This window comes from Nilaparvata lugens, chromosome 3, assembly GCF_014356525.2.
Source record: "Nilaparvata lugens isolate BPH chromosome 3, ASM1435652v1, whole genome shotgun sequence".
Classification (NCBI taxonomy): Eukaryota; Metazoa; Arthropoda; class Insecta; order Hemiptera; family Delphacidae; genus Nilaparvata; species Nilaparvata lugens.
In genome coordinates this window covers 90,777,607-90,789,138 of record NC_052506.1, presented here as the reverse complement: position 1 = coordinate 90,789,138, position 11,532 = coordinate 90,777,607, and the positions used below count along the sequence as shown (strand labels likewise).

The window sequence follows — 11,532 nt, the reverse complement described above, 5'->3', positions numbered from 1 at the left end:
AGCCAGTTTTCATTTGCAATAATTAGCTATTTAGGCAATTAATGAATAATATTTTTCAGCAGGAAATTACTCCCAAATAACATCATAACCCATGTAATGTGTTTTACAATTCACAGATTATGATAAAATAAAATTCAAGAAAAAACAATTTCCATGTAACTTTCAAAACCTATTGTAGCCTGGATCAAGTTCTTCAAATATCTTCATTTACATCTTCCAATTATTATAATGAGCAGAAAACTTCATATTCCAATCTATATCCAATTTCCCCACAACATTTCTCAACATACATAATCTTCTTTTGTATATTATCGTGACTGAACATATTCAAGGAAATTCATACATTCTTAATTTATTTCAAAATAATCTGAAAACCATTAGCTTTGTTCCAGTTAACTCTTCCCAGTAAATACATATATATTTTTGCCAAGGGGATGATTCCCACGTAAGCTGTGGGCTTGTACATTGGTAACCTAAATGAGTGGGTGACAGGGTGACCTACATTTCTAGGTGAATTTTCTCAGTTTTAGACTGGTTTCTACGAACATTAAAGATTTGAAGCCAAAAGGCATGCTGAAAATGGACTTCCAGGTGTGTTTTTAACCATCAGTAGGCACTTCTACTTCCTCATATGGTTAACTCCATGTATTTGATCCTTATGGACAAGCCACACTTCAACCAATCACAAGCCAATTTTCTAATTTCTCAGAATAAACTGAAAGCTTCAAGAATCAATTCGACCTACGTCACATTCTCCCCCCTCAAATTTGGTGATTGCACGTAAAAATATTCTCCATGTTTGCCATTATTATGCACCAATCACAGCACGTTTAAAAATGATATTCCATGGTGAGATTCACTTGAAACTGTCAGCAATTCTTGAAAATAGCATCAAAGCTTTCCAATCAACCAAAGCTGACAGTTTATAATGAATGAAATGAAAAAATGATACGTCACAGCAACAAAACTAAAACCGCTCAGACTTCAAATTTCATCCAACAAAAATTCGCAGCAATTTTTCAACTATCGGCGCGCACAAGCATCGCGTCTAAAGGGGGGTCCCATTTATGTTCCGGGGGGTCCGCGGGGGGCCCCAGGGGTGGGGCCAGCTCTGATTTGTCACAAATCGGCCAATTGCTATGCTAGGACGCACGCACGCGCACACTCTCACGCCCACAATCCCACGCGCTAGATTTCGCCGAACTAGCCTCATCTCATTTGAAGCCAAGCTTTCCCGCGCTTAACTACTGGCAAGTACCTGATCCTGCCATCAGGAGCGCTGACTGTCTTCCCCCACCACTCGGCGCAGACTCGAACTGGTCAGTCGTTAGCTAGCTGTTGTGGCGTGAGGTTGTCGCTCGTTCCTCTAACCACACATCTTAACCTCAAAACGTCGTTTGTCCAAAATAGTAAACTTTGCACAATAGTTTCAAACTAAGTCGCGCGGCTCGCGTTGTTTGTGTGACAAATTGTGTGATTTTGTGGCTGGTGCTGAGTTGGGCCAAGATTTAGCTCAAAATATTTCTCAGAAAATCAAAGTGCAAGTGTGTCAGGGTTGAAGGTTCCACTGGTTGCTGAACACAACAAAACCCACCATGGATGAACTAACTCTTTGTCGGATATAATATTGTCTGCTTTCAAATTCAGGTAGGTTTTTGGGTCCTTCTTTATTACATAAAAAATCGTCGAATTCACCAATTTCAACGCAGGTGTATTTTTGTTAGAGCAACGGTTATTCAAAGTCCTGCTTGGTCTACAAGTTTTACACGCGCTATTTCTGTATTTCCGTATAAGTAAAACATTGTTTGGAGCTCCCAAAGATAGATTTTTGTTGAAAAACGTTGAATTAACAAAGAAATATAATAAAATTCGTTGATCTCTATTTATATTGGTGGCTCATTTATGCAAACATTGAAGAACTGAATGAATTTGAATTTTTCAAATACCCACTATAAATGTGTAAAATTGGAAAGGTTCACTTAAAACTCAACCTAAATGACAAAAATTTTCGCTTCTACTAAATGTTATAATGTTTACATATACAGTCAGGAGAATCATAAACATAGTATTAGCAAAGCATGGGATATTTCAAAATCGTATTGCCTTGCATTTTAAAGTTTGCCTTTCTCTTTAAATTTGTTTCTACAATACTATCAGAGAAAAATAAATTCTCCCCAATCATAATTCTATTAACATGCATAATCCTATCAACATAACATATATTATTCACGTAAGAAATCGGGTCACATTAAAAAAACTAGGATAATGAGTAAATTAGCTTTAATTTCCAATCCAATCAAACTCTACCAAGAATCCTCTCAAGAATGTGAATATGAAAACAATTATTATTGTTCAGATTCTGCTCATTTCCCCATCAGATTCAAAGTGCCTTACAGATTTTGTTGCAATTTGTGTAGCGACTGTAGATCCAGGTGAAATCATTTTGAAATTGTTTGTTCTTGAATATGAAAATCACAATCTTATAACGTCACTAACGCGAAACCCCTGATTTATTGTTTGATTATAATATAAAAACAAAACAAAATACTATTGTTATCGTATTGTAATATTTGGGGTTATACAGGTGAAAACTGTAGAAAAACGCGACAAATTGCAGCAAATTTGAGGGAAGCGTGATGCGTGTGACGTGAGTTGAATGCGCAAACGCGTCATGGCGTGAATGTCACGCAACTTTTGAGCGTCGCGTCAGTTGGTCGGGATCTCTCGACTCCGTCGGTTCTACAGGCTTCGTTTCAGCGGAGCTGACAATAAACACACGTCAGGCGTCAAAAGTTACGTATTTTCTTGCATCCACACGTGTTTCGAGTCAATTAACAACGGTTTACAATCTTAATAAACGACCTTTTAATAGGATTTAGTCGAGGATTCAAAGATCAAACTGAAAAGGACAGTTCTTGACCAGGCGTTGATTGCGGGGTTTGCAAACTTTTGCACTCGATTTAAGGTCAGTAACGTTCAATTTACCAGAAAAACGTGTTTCGATGAAGTTTGATTTAAATAGTTGTGGTACTATGAACGTTTTTTATAAGGGCAAATCCATGTGAGGGGTATGGGATTGATTGGAGAGCTCAGAGACCTTTTTCTCTTCATAATATTAAGGACAGTAAATTAACCTAAAAAACATCAGCTAAATCAATGTTCAAGGTGGACTGTTCTAAGCTTAAATTGGTCTGAAAATCGTGGATTAAGGGAATCAGTGTATGGTATATTTTTAGTCAAAAAATATAACGGAAGGCTATCAACTTTTAGATTAGTGGAGAAGGTACACATCAATTCGAACAGAAAATCTGATTTAGTGATGAATTAGGGCAATTTAATTTAGGCGTTACGGTTAACTGGGATTTGGGAGATATCTTGAAAAAGTTGTGATTGTATATATTTAATTGTCTACATAGTTTTGTGAATAATTATGGTAGCCTACGCAACGGAATCAAGTTAAATTGATTTAAAAGCCTATTCAAGGGAGGAATGATTTATACTGGCTAAATTCTATTGATGTCTCGTCAAAATGTGATTTAGGTATGATTTCCAATTTTTGATCGTTTGCATTGATTAGGCGATGAAGTAAGCTACGTTCTAAACGTGAAATTAGTTGAATTAAATACAACTTATTATTATAATGTTGAAAATTCATTTACATTGATAAGCTCAACCTCTGCAAAGCATCTAGTCTCGGTCGCATTCTCGCATCCAAACTACCGTACCTACTAAAATGTTATCAATCCGTATTCAATCGTAACAAATCACTGGAAAAATTATTGAAAAAAAAACCTTTAGCTGCAATTGACACACCAATTTGACAAAACAACATTATTTATTCCATTGACAATCACAAATACATAATTATTGCAATTATTATATGATTGGGAGAAGACAACAGGCATAGACCAAACCTGTCTTTCTCCCAAATTTTGATGAATAAAAAATTGATAAATAAACAACTTATCAGAGTTTGTTTGTAAATGATCTTTTCTCTGTCGGTTGCCAATATTTGTCAATAAATTGTAGTACAGTAACGAAAAAATCTAGAACTGCTTTCAAACTAAGTATGAGAGTTTATAGATTTTTCAACTTTTCTCTAGATCTAGAAGATCTAGAGTTGAGAGATGAAGTAGCATCAAATTTTTAATTGGAACAAACTGCGTAAATTGATATCAAGTCGGCTCACAGCTGATAGTTTTAATTTGTATTACTCTTTGACCACTTGCCTATTATTATTCATATATTCATTGATCACTTGCAAGGTTTCAGGAGAGGATTCAGATACTGAACCATGAAAAGTCAAATTTTTACGAAAATAATTCATTTTTTGTTAGATTAATCTCCAAAGATTAAATTAGAGCATTAGAGTTGGATCAACGTTTAGATGCTTCATCAAGTTTATCCACATTCTAAAAACCTGAATCATAGTCGAAACAACCAGAGTGGAACACAATTTCATTCTAATAAATACGAAGAAACGCTAAAATTGGGTAAATTATTGATTAACTTGCACTGGTACGCAAATTCAACGCAGATTGTGCTAAATACAATTGATTTGGTATTTGAAAACTTCGGATCATGTCATAAACGATTGTATAACCTCATCGAATCACAAAATAAACGCAGCTAATGTGGAGGGTACTAAAATCAGTAAATCGTGTCAAAAATAGTAGAGTAGTCCAGCAGTTAAGTAATCCAGTTTGACCGTTGCAACAAATGTTCTCCATATAGTTAAGATCTTTCGATTCATTGATCAGATTAGACACGGATTTCCAATTGTTTGTTATTTCAAATTTGAATCTGGATTAATAACATAATTGAACGTATAGTAACTAGTTTGAGCCGTTACAACAGGCTGACGGCATTTTACGCGGTGGAATTGTGGTGTTTCTCCAGTTCATACTACTCTGAAGCAGACCTGAAGTCATCCTGAACACAACTCAACTCAAAACCCAGCCAACCTCCCACAGTCCAAGGCAAACGACTGCCACAGAGAACTTCTTTCTTTTATTCTCCTTCTTCTTCTTATTCTTCTTCCTCGCCCTTTGTCTCTTTCCTCCCTCTGCCACAGTCCGTCTCTCTCTTCTCCTCCACCTTCCCATTCTTCTTTTTCTTATCCTGGACTGCCTCTTCTTGTTGTAGTACGGTCTTTAGTTATTTTTTTGTTGTACTCTTCAGAACTCTCTGTCCGATCTCCCCACATATATTTATATATAATCAACTATATGTAGCCTACGATTCTTCCATGCTTTTTGCTCGCTGGCTAGAATTGTCTGGCGTAAACAACTGGCCGTTTGGTTGCTGCGTTTATGTTGAGGGAAATTGGTTAATTTGTTGCTCGATCTGAGTAGGATTCACACTTGGTTTGATAGCTGTTGAACTGTTGAATTGAACTTCATCAATATAAATCGGGCCTATCAGTTCATCAAGCTTTTTCGTGTTTAGATTTATTTAGAATACGTGAAGTCCGATAGTGTACTGTACTTCGAATAGGAATTTCTTCAAAGATATGCGAAAGAATTTGTTACTCCCTTGATTTTAAATCTTGAGTTATTAACTCTAGGCTACATTACATTACATTTGTTATACAATTATTTTAACTTTGTTGTAGTTCAGACATTGTGTTTTCTTGAAGAGGCCTCAATACTCCAAGAAAAGTAAGTGTTTTTTCAGATACTTACAAGTAAGACAGTGTCTGAACTACAACAAAGTTATTATAAAGTGTTTCGTCATGGAAAGCAACATCAACAATTATTTTAATTGCATAAGTCACCACTCAATTTTTTAGGAAATCTATCACTATAATTCTATGAGTTGGAATTAGTTTTTTATTTGCGATAACTACGAGAACAATGATTCTGAATTGTTAATATGGTTGACACCTTGATTGATAGATTGACGTAATATTTTATTTTGCTCCAAAAAGTATGTTCTTAACAGTGAAGAGTTTTATGCAGTAAATGATAAATTTTACCGTTTTATCTATTAATCTCTTAAATTAAAATAGTTTATACTTTGAATATTCACATTATTTCATGGAATAGAACAAAATTTGTATGAGTTCTCTTTGATTAAGTATAATGTTCATGCATATGAATAATGTCGTTTTCAGAAGCAGTAGTATTGTAGCGCAATAATTATCATTATTAGATTTTGAAACGGGAGACTTTTACCATAGAGAAACAATAGAATAAGTACTAACGCTATTTTTCTCTATGCTTTTACTCAAGTTACAATGTATTAACTATTCTACTAATATTGCAATGTGGAACATATGATGAGAGTGCTATGTCGAATTATTGCAGCCATCAAATTTTCGTGCAATTAGTCAGCCGTCGGAGTAATTATTGTGATTAGCCTATCAATACTTGGTTTGCGGTTACATTATTCGATTGAGTGAAACCTGTGAGTGGAAGTATTGGGTTTGTTTGATACTATCCAATTTATTCGAATTCCGGTAGTCCGGTGGTTATCGACGGTGTGCGATTAGGCTAATTAAATTGAAAACACGAGGACTAAAATCATTTCAACTTAGGGACTTTTCTAGTTGTAAACGGATTGTCTCTGAAACCTTGAGGTCATGTGTATCTATGCAAGAATATTTATACATTCATTCAATCATTAAGAATTTTTCAACTTACAGAAAAGTACCATTAACTTACGCCCAAAACGGTTCCAATTCTAATTTATACAACAGTCTAAATAATGTAGCTAGGTTATGTGTCACTTCAAAATTCCTTCATTACACACTCAATTTACAATCCATAAACATAAAAATCATGTTTAAATTAAAAAAAATACTTCTAAATTGAATTAAATTAATTACAAATAATTGGAAAATTCCAATCTTTGAAAAAACTATAACATTTTGGGACCGAAAAGGATATATGGAGATCGTTCGTCTGTTCTTGCAGGTGTTCACGAAATTTACAATTTACAAGTTATACAATCAATCTCCGTATGAAATACGTATCCAGTATCCAATCTCCGTATCCAGTGTGACATGGTATTACTGTTGAGTTTATTTAGATCTGAACAAATTCACACCGAATTCATTCCGCTCTTTACCCCATGTAATTTGCTCGCTGTCAATCAGAAAAACGGGTGTTTTTTTGTAGCAGAATAATTGAGAATACAAGTTAGAGTTTCACAATACATTTATTACAGTGCGCTAATCGGCTGTATAGCGGGCCAAAGTTACTTGTTTATTTTTCTCTCTGATGAGGAGGGGGTGGAGGAGGTGAGAAAGGGAAAGGAGGAGGAAGAGAAGTGAAACATTTGGGTGAGTGGTCGATTTCCCTATTGCTGAAAAAAATGAAAACATGAGAGCGAGCCAGTCAGAGCTAGGTGAAAAACTTATTTAATCAGGACAAAAAACGCCAAAAGTCACAACTTGTAATGATGGCTGGTTGGGGGAGAGGAGAAGGTTTTTGGGGTATTCGGGGTACAATTATGGAGGGGGTGAAAAAGACGGTAAAGAGGGGCGAAAGTGAGGGAAACGAAAAGTTGATATTCTGTGTTTTGTTGAAAGGCTGCCAAATTGTAATGCGTGAATACTGCTGCTGGTTTGATGCTGTATGTTGGATTGAAAAGGGCAAGAAGGGGGAATGGGGAACGAAGAAGTAGGGAAAGGAAAGGTAAAGTATGAGGAGGAGGAGAGGACGAAGAAGAAGTGAAATAAAAAATTAAATGAGAAAATGGAATATGAAGGTTAGGAAGTAAGTGGGAGATTGATAGGTAGGAATAGAAGTTAAAAAGAGTAAATTGCAAGAAAAGTTTTGACGAGTACTATTGTGAGGATAGATATTGAAGGAAAAATGAAAAGAAAAATATATTGACAAAATCAAAGAGAAAAGTAGGCGATGAACAGTGAAACAGGATGTGAGGAAATGGGTGATGAAGAATAGAATTATCAATAGGAGAGGAGGAAGAGGTGTACACCACAAATTAGGGAAAATAAGGGCGAACGTAGAAATAAACAGAACACATAAAAATGAATACATTTAAGAAGAGAAGTTGAAAAAATAGGGAAAAGAAAATGTTGTATGTGTATGTTACCAGACTAACATACGCATGCGAAAGAGCATTCATCCACTCTTATTCATTGTAGGGGTTTGACCTCCCTTTCGTATGAAACATAATTTATAAAGTTTCTTCATGGGGTGTCTAGATTGTTCTGAAACTGGAAATTCCAAGACTGGATGAAAATGTGTTCAATTCATCGGTAGGCCTATTTGTTTTCATATAATATTTTCTAGTTGTTCAAGACTTGATGAAATATCATTGAGTTCGCCAATTCATTAATTTGTAGTGTATGATGCCTATGAGCCCTATAGTGAGGTTCACGTTATAATGACAGTTTATGATTATTGCTATCCTTGTCTGTCATTCAACAAAACGGATAGCGCTATCTCTTTCTCTCTTTGCTCTGTTGCCAGATCGTATTTTAACAATGTAGAATTAATAATTAATTAACAAATATTTCATATTAATTATGAAAATTCATTGAGAAATTATTGAAAAATATAATTTCTTGCTTAATAAAATATAACTGATTATTTTAAACGAGAATGACAGTTGATATTACATAAATAAACCTGTATCAGCTACCGTCTATAGAAGACATTGGCAAGACAGAGGATCGGCAACGTTGTTCTGCTATTACAACGTGGACCTCACTATAGGCGTGTGCGTGAATAATGGAAATGATGTTGATAGTAAAAATGATGATGATGAGAAATGAAGGTTCATATCATCGTGTAGATTTCGTGTGATGATTGAAGCAACGGGTAGTGGTTTTGACGTTCTATAGCTGTTGCGTTAATAGAAGTAACCTGTATCAGTTACCATTTATTGAAACCATACAACCAGAGAAGCGACAATTCGCCTCTTATCCAAAATTCTCATCTTCTAAGTTTTCAAGTTCGAAGTCAACGTTTGTTGAAATTCCAAGTCAATTCATTTTTGTGTCACATTCTTGTTCTTTTTCTCTTCATATTTCTCATCTTCACTTTTTCCACTTTTGAGCTTCATTGGTGTATAATAAGACTAAATATTTTTTCTCTCCTCTTTCTTCCTCTCTCTCTCCTCTACACTAAATACTCTGTTTTTTCTCATATTTCTCTCTCTTTCCTCTCCTCTCTTTCTCTCATTACTTCATCCCACTCCACCTCCACCCATCTCTCCTTCCTTATATTTTTCTCCTATATTCTTCTCCTTTTTCATTCCGATTTTCATATTAATTTCCATGCTTGTCTCTCTCGGCTGATTGGATTAATGAGCCCATCAAGCGTGCTGAATAGGAGTACTTGGATCATTCCATGTGCAGCAGGATGGGATGAATTAAAGACGAAACATTCATTAGAGCTACTTGACATTCAATTATAAGATTTTTTCAAAAAAGACATGATCGATTACCCTCAGTCTCTCTTTCTCTCTAAGCTTACTCTGTCTTTCTTACTCAAGCTCTCATCTGGCTGGGCCGTTGTTTGTGTGCTACAGTGGGATTCACCATAAAATGTCAGCATTTTTCGAATGGGAAGCGTTGGTGTTATTTATATTCTGACTCTGACTATAAAATTCTAAATATTGGCTACGTTTCAAAGTGAATTTCATCATGTGTTTTATGTGAATATAAAAATATGCAACCTTTACACATTTTTAGTCTTTTGCTGGAAGGATTCAAGATTTTATTCGCCATTGCAGTACAATTTTATCTTATTCTAGTGTACAACAGGACGTAGCTGTGATAGTTGTGAATATAAAATATTTAAGTGTGTGTGTAGGCCTATATACGAGTATTTTCTATGTTGCAGTATCAGCATTCTCAGTAACTGTAGGCCTATGTACACTTCTATCTATGAATACGAGTGACTATGAATTCATATTAATTCTATTAATAGAACTTGACGTTTCACTTTATATTTTAATATCAACGAACATACGCTAAATGCTAGCACGCTAAAAATAGCTTCATTCTTTCAATCTTTATTTTCATTATGACAAAATTAAAAATAGTAAATGGAATATACTTTGCTTGCATTTCTTGACACAAATGCAGAGAGAATAGTACTACATAACATGAATGAATGTAATGTTGCAGTATCAACATTATATTATAGAGTATAGAATACGTTACAAGCAGAGTAATGCATTAGAGAGTATAGAATGTATAATCTCTTGTTTACAAGGCCCGAAAGTACGCAAAGCCCTCTCATATCAACTAGATATAGGTTCAAAGTTTTGACTTCCAATAATTTATCAAAAAATTCATAGGTTTGAGTATACTGGAATTTCACCTGTCCTTTATATCAAAGTGCACATGTCATGAAAAATACAAATTCAATAGAATGAATCTCCAAACTTGAAAGTCATTGGCAAGTTATGATGCGGATGATAATATTCTAATAAGCTGATGAATAATGATCAATTTTTTTTTCTTATTAAATTTTATATTTTATTCAAATTTATTTATTCTGTGACTTACTCGAACAAATAAATTTGAATTTGAATTTGAAATTTTTGAATAATTAACAATTTAATTTGATAATATTCATATTACTCACAAATTCACTGTGTTGTTAGTTGCTTTCAGTGAGCCCTTACCTCAATATAGCTCTCAAAAATAAGTTTTTATGGTCTGTTCTTTACACTGTGCTTGTTGTTTGAGTGTGTAAGAGAGAGAAATACAAAGATTGAGAGTTCGTTTGAAAAGAAGAGAGAGTGAAGAGGATTGTGTGCAGAGTGAGAGAGAAGTGAAAAACCGTTTAGAAAGCTCTCTTTTTAATAGCGGGAGGTCCTTGTCTACCCTCTACCCTCCGACTTTAATTCATCATCTTCTTATTTTTCTTCGTCTTCTCCCCTCCCCACTCCTCATCGCTCACTTCTTTCTTCTTCTCACTTGTTTCCAGACTCACAGTGTACTCTGTCAACATTTCTTAGAATTATCATCTATAGTTCTCATTCACACAATGCTGACACTTTGAAATGAATCTTACTCGGCAATTGCACACCACAGCTACACAGATTTACCTCTTCAATTACCGTTGTTGTTGTCTTATTCCCTTTCTCTTTCTCAATCTAAACCGTTTGCACTATTCGCTTTCTTTCTTCCACTGAACACTTTTTTCTCAGATTTTCTCCCTCCATCTTCACTCACTCTCCCTCTCTCTCCCCTCCTTGTTCTTCTCTTAATTGTTGACATCATACTGTGTTTGCAGCAGCAGCAGCTCCCTTCCTTCTTCTATTGAGAGATTCATATGAGACTGTCAGCATTGGTTGAACGGAGCGCATTGAAGTAGTTTAATATAAGGAATAGTGGCATTGGAATTCATGGTGTTTGAAAAATTGAGGTTAAAACGGTAGACTTGCTCTGTGGTCAACTTACTCACCCTAAGTTATTGCTTACCCTCACTCTTACTTACCGTTAATGCTCCATTAGTCAGAATGTTCCGTCCCTATGTGAATCCCTATTGTGACTCAATCATCAATTCTTGATTTTTCTAAACTGATAGTTACTTGAAGTGATTT

The 11,532-nt window shown here is 35.0% G+C and overlaps 1 protein-coding gene across 1 annotated transcript in view; it reads left to right on the top strand.

The window, feature by feature from the left end:
* The first annotated feature begins 1,235 nt into the window (after window positions 1–1,235).
* LOC111059209 (paxillin homolog 1) overlaps window positions 1,236–11,532 on the top strand; it is a 444,946-nt gene continuing 434,649 nt past the window's right edge. Inside the window, 1 exon segment of the mRNA XM_039425022.1 lies at window positions 1,236–1,647. The gene's annotated coding sequence lies outside the window, so the exon portion shown is untranslated.